Source organism: Ixodes scapularis, unplaced genomic scaffold (assembly GCF_016920785.2).
Source record: "Ixodes scapularis isolate PalLabHiFi unplaced genomic scaffold, ASM1692078v2 PGA_scaffold13__105_contigs__length_92229423, whole genome shotgun sequence".
Classification (NCBI taxonomy): Eukaryota; Metazoa; Arthropoda; class Arachnida; order Ixodida; family Ixodidae; genus Ixodes; species Ixodes scapularis.
The window spans coordinates 16,650,816-16,656,815 of record NW_024609839.1 but is presented as its reverse complement, the minus strand read 5'-3'; the positions used below and the strand labels follow the sequence as shown (position 1 = coordinate 16,656,815).

Below are 6,000 nucleotides of genomic sequence, written 5' to 3'. Positions count from 1 at the left end.
AGCTTTCTGTAGCTTCAATTACTTACCGAAAATTATTAACAAAAGGGTATTTTTCTGTCACTTCCCACCTATGATAATATTTCAATATGTTTTTTTTTTTGTGTAATTTGGGGGGAATTTTCAGAGTCTGCGCAAAATAATTTCAGCTCTTAATATTGCCCTATCACAAAAAAAAATATTGGCATGCATATGCTTCAGATGATGTATAATGCAACGATCTAGGATTAGTTAGGATATTTATTTTTGTATTTATGAACAGATTTACGAAAAATTGATTAGGTCTTTGAATATAGTTTTTTTTTTTTTTGCGATTATCAATTATTTTAAAATAAAACATGTCTCGCACGTCTTTTTTTTTTTTTTTTTGTTCATTGCACTTAGTGGGTTAAAATGGGCTGATTAACTTGCTTTACCAGGATTAACTACTTAACTTTTTGTTCCTTGCAACACACTTATTAAGTGTGTTGCAATGCGTGTCCGCCAGAGCATGATTATTTTTCCTTTTTCTGGTGCATAGCATCCAAATTATAAGAAAAAACAAGTAAAATTAAGAACCACAACACATTTATAAAAATGAGATAGAGCAATATAAACACTACAATTTTCATTCTGCTATCTTAAATAAAAAAAGTAATTTACCTTCGCGCGTGTCGACTTAAGTATAGAATGAGAGCGTGCGTGACTGCAAAAAACCAATATATGTATATATATATATACATTCTAAATTTAACTCGGTAAGAGAAGAGAAAGACTTGGTGTATAACACGCGCAAGCTGAAATAGCAATAAAACCATCGTAGAAAGAACAGACGCCACCTAACTTAAGTGAGGTAGACCGGTGTCCCGTTAATATGACCCCTCCGTTCCCCCTGAGAAAAGAACCGTCTAATGTGAGTTGTTCATAATAGCGAGACAAAAATTGCCTGCCATTTTCCAGTTTCTCCCCGAAAATGTTGTCGATAGCGGGGTTTCCACATTGACCGCGCCCGTGCTAACGAGACATGAATGAGTATTGTTTTTCTTTGATCTTATCAAATACATGACGAAGTAAAGGCTATAGACAGCGTGCTAGAAAATTAGTCTTAGGTAATAAAGTGTGAAAGCAAGCACTGCCATAGCTAGACCACCGAGCGGAGTGCACGTGGCATGGGAACTTCGAGAGTCAAGCGCTCGCAAGCCCCACGTTTGTAGGTTCTCTCTGGCAGTCTTAGCTCAGACTCTTCGACTAGAAAACCGGCCCGTGTCTCTTGAGGCTTAAATGTTATTATAAATTAAACACAATCGTATTCTTTGCATTTCAAAGCGTTTTATGAGCTAAATATTTTACTTACCACAAACTTCTTTTTTTTTTTGTGGTTAATTTTTTTTTTATTTTTTCTGAAACATGTAGTATTCTCTAGAAGAAAAAAAATCATCACCTTTGCTGAGGCTCGTTCGTTTTGGCTTGCGTAATTGCAGTGGGCCCTTTATTTAAAACTGCTTTAACTAAGGGTACCCAGTAACGAGCGGCAGAACAGGTAACCAGTGCAACCAGTAAGGCAACCAGTGCCCAATGCATCCAGTAAGCTAACGAACCACCGCTACGCTGGTTGCCAGTAAGGCAACCTGTAAGGTAACAGTTAACCACTGTAACCAAAGACGTAATCGGTGACTAGCATAATCAGCAAGCCTCGATCACACACCAATAGGTCGCCTAAAATATAGTGATCAGTTCAGACCGGTTCTGAGGCGTGTTTCTTCCTGGCATGGCAGTCCTATCACGGTGGTCATACGAAACAAATGTATTTTGACATGTTCTAGGCACACATATGTAAGAAGTAACATGCTCTGAACATGCCGTAAAGCCTGTAGGTAATTCACTCATCATGCCTGCAGGGAGCACCTAGTCTTTTGCGTGATATATGAGCAGTGGGATTGTGATTGTAAGTTAGTCAGTAACCAGGGTTACCAGTAGGCTAAACAGAAAGGCAACCAGAAAAGTAACCATTAAGGTGACACCTAAAGTAACATATAAGGTAAGCCGCCCGCCACGCGACATATATAAAATAAAACAAAAGAATCTGTAAGTTGGCAGGAGTCTTCATGTCTAAGCAGTGTTGGAGGTAACGCGTTACTAGTAACGACGTTACTGGTAACGCGTTACATTTGTCGCTAACGCAGTAATGTACTCGTTAGTATTCTGTATGACTAACGAGTAAAGTATTTCCGTTACTTTTTTACGGTATCGACTATTAAATTACGTTACTCGTTACTCTTGACCAAAACTGATGAAATGCATTAGGTATTTGGGAAAAGGTCCCAACACCAGATCTAACGTTTAGAATAGCAATCTTGTGTAAAACACTGGAGACGTTAGGGGAACTAAATTTAGGTAACTAAGCTCAATTGCGGATCTATACTCCGCTTCACCTTATGTTGTACCGCAGCGTTAAGGTCAATGGCACGTAAATATGCAAAACGCTTGTTATGGAGCGAATATGAAACATTATGAAACAACTCGGTAAATGTCTCTCTTTATGGAAGCTTGTTAAGGAGGCTTATCATACATCTCTGCCAAACATATGTACCCGAACACAAAAGTAACGTAAAAGTAACGTAAAGGTAACGTTCGTTAGTTTTGAAAAGTAACGGCAACGGTATATCGTTACGTTTGTAAAAAAGTAACGTAGCTCATTAACGCGTTAATTTTTACCGAACTAACGAGTGACGCTATTTCGTTACTTTATTTCGGCAACGGGCACAACACCGCGTCTAAGGCAGGTAAGGAAAATCACAAATCGAGTCATCCCGTCCCCTTACTTCCAAGATCAACGCTCTCCGAAGCACAAAAGCCCACTTTCGAAAAGAGGGCGCCGCGGTACTCCCTCCCCCCGCCGGGGTCCCCCTTCTTTCCTGCTCTCCACCGCGCTCTCTTCTCCCCCTCCTCTTCTTCTTCCTCCTCGCGCATGCGCTCTCCGCCTGCCTCAATGGAAGCAGGCTTTAGTGGGCGCTCGAGACGGCGCGGCGTTCGGATGTCTCACGCGAGCCTCCCACAGACTCCCGTTCTGACGTGCCGGGCTTGCCGGCTTTCGGCCGTCGTCACCGGGCCGCTTCCCGCTCTCGAACGGAGTGCACTCTTCGACATCGGCTTCATCCCCGTGGTTTTTTGAGTGACGGTGCAAAAAGCGGTTGACGCGACCGTCCGTGGCGGTTGTGTTCAGCGTCCCCTTCGGGAAGCCCGGATTAACCTCTACAGAAAATCTACCGTCACACGCATCGGTAAGTCTTCGGTTTTTTCTCTATTTTTTTTTTTATTTTAACGGCAATACAGAAGTGTCATAAGTACGAAGACGCGTCCAACTTAGACACGTTTGTGTCGCACTATTAACTTCGTGAAAGTCTTCGTGCTCGTCTCGGAGATGTTCTCGTGTCGGCAAGCAGCAGCCGATACGCGTGGTACCCGTGTTGTAGTATCTTAATAGAGAGTGTTAGTAGGTCGCTGCGATTCCTCCAGTACCCCCGACAACAATACCCGATAGCGGTACGACGCATGAACGAAGGCGGCGGGGCACTATCGTTATCGGAGTCATCCCGAACAATCGACTAAAACTCTCTACTGCCACCGCGCCACAACCCAAGGGACTCACCCGCTCTTCTCACCATGTGTGTGACTAGTATCCATCGTGTTGTTACCAACTTATATCACGGACGTGCCAGATTGCAGGTGCAGTGTAAGGAGCTACAACGCGGTACAGCTACACGTTTCGCCGGGTTTGCTCTCGAGTTTCTCTTCGTGGCCTCGTTTCGCTGCATCATTCTAGACTGCATTAAACTGCTACGGCCGCGTGATGTACGAATGGTAGTAGCGTGCACGGTGATTGCAATTGGTACACGCTTTCGTTAAGTTTATTTCTTAGCTTACTTGTTTATGCGTTTTGTCAACTTTACAGAAAAGGATCGTGTGTGTACTTCTCGGAGAGCATTTTCAGAGCCATTCATGGCCGCCATTGAAAGATGTTCAGCTAATGACGAGAGTGGGACAAAAATATTTTGCATAAAATGAAATACCTCAAGCTTGCGATGGGGCGCAGAACCTCAAGTCTGATAACCTCGCGTCGTGGCCAGTGTCATCATGCAAACTCCCTCTTGAGGCGGACACTTCTTTTTTTCTTTGGACCCGGTATTAACCGGTTTTCCTCCGTATAACATTGTGATTGGCTCCGCGAGTGCTTGCGTCAAACTAATGCGCAGTCATTATTAGAGTGCATAATATTTGGATGAGAATGCCGCATCAGTATACGTAAAGGTGTCCCTAGTCCTGAGCAGGCCTAGTTTTTCTATTTTCACTAAAGGACTCCTGTATGGTTACTTGAATTCTATCTTGCCCCAGAATCAACTGAATAACTTGTAAAATTTAACAACTGCTCGCGTTAGGGGTTAGCTTGCGGACTATTCAGAAAGAGGGACACTGGACGTAGTGCTCGCGATTGATTATGGCAGCCTTTCATCTTGTTGTCTTTATTCGTAAGGGGGTGGAGTGTGGGATACAGGTGATATCGTTTTAACTCTTTCCTAGCTGTTGCATGCGTTCGCTTTATGTAACTACGCAAGAAACTGATTTTGTTGTGCTTTGGCATTATAGTTCTAATGTTTACTTAACGCGTGTTTTGAACTGACAGTAGTTTATGATGTTGCAAAAACAGGGATTCATAGAGCTCAAATATGAAAAAAAAAAATATTGCCCACAACTTACAAAACTAAGGGAAGCATTAACGAAGCGAAGTAGAGTGTTAGGCTTTAATAATGCCGACCATAACTCTATAATTTTGGAATACCTTTCTGAGCGCTGAGACTATGTATCCCTGCAAGTTTGTGTTAACCAACTATGAAAAACCTTCATTTCTGTACTTCCTCGGTGCTTCTCAACAAATGTGTCTTACGTCAATTAAAAAAAATTAAACAAATGGAGCTTACGGTTATGTTTTCCTAGGGACTTGACACATACGAAGAAGAATATAAACCTACTTCAGAAATTTTGGAAGCCATTCGACCATCCATCCACCTGAAATTGCTGTCCCTCTTGTAGTGAAAAATTTACTGAAGTGTACGCAAATTAAAACTGAGGTTCAATCCTCTAAGTCATAACGCTTGTCTTTTGTTAGTTATAAAAAGAGCACTTAAAATATTTTGCAGCTTAAATATATTTTTGTTAATAAATCTGGAATCGAGTAATAATTAAAAATTAATAACGCCCCGCCTATCAATTTAGGTATGTTTATACAAGTTAAAACAATAATTTACTCAACTTGTCTTCGCTCAGATACCCGGTGATGACAATATTCCTGTCGTCGAGGCATTTTTTTTACTGGCTAAATAGTAAATACATAGTGTGATCAAAAGCAGTGGCTTTCCAGAAGTTTTATTAAACACCACTTAAAAGGAGTTAGGAAAATGTGTTACTTCTATAAACTCTTGGAAACTACCTGCTCATTTGAAGCTTGGAAGTATCCGACCCGCACAAAAATCATAAATGAAGTGACCTTCAGAACATATCTCACTACCATCCCATTTCCTTGACGTGTACTGTTCATAACCGACTGGAGAATATTATTGATAAAGATATCACATCGGGGATATTATCTCATGTACAGCATATTTCAAGAGGTTAATGTTCTACGATGCATTAATTAGCAGTTGTGAATCAATTAGTAATCGCCGAAACCAAGGTGATGTCAAATAGTGTGACATTTCATGCACATTTGTTTGCAATGCTCGAAAAATTCTGATCGTAAACTTGTTTGAAGTTTTTCCAGTGAATACTTAATGCTTATCCAGGCGGTGTCTAGTATAGCAAATACCGAATCGCTGTTGCTACAGAGGTCAGTTATGGTTGAATTGTTTTATACAGATGGTTGAGATATATACATTAATATCAATGTAAATGTGAAATTGTACGAGAACTGCTGTATTTAGTATCATTAAATCGAGGGTCCCACTCCAAAACACACATGTTAGTCTAGAA

The 6,000-nt window shown here is 41.1% G+C and overlaps 1 protein-coding gene across 2 annotated transcripts in view; it reads left to right on the top strand.

The window, feature by feature from the left end:
• The first annotated feature begins 2,944 nt into the window (after positions 1 to 2,944).
• The window catches only part of LOC8052780 (leucine-rich repeat, immunoglobulin-like domain and transmembrane domain-containing protein 3), a 298,248-nt gene continuing 295,192 nt past the window's right edge, over positions 2,945 to 6,000 (top strand). Inside the window, exon 1 of one of the 2 annotated variants that reach the window (XM_042289824.1) lies at positions 2,945 to 3,257. The gene's annotated coding sequence lies outside the window, so the exon portion shown is untranslated. The remainder of the gene's footprint in view (positions 3,258 to 6,000) is intronic. The other variant, XM_042289825.1, reaches the window with a different exon arrangement.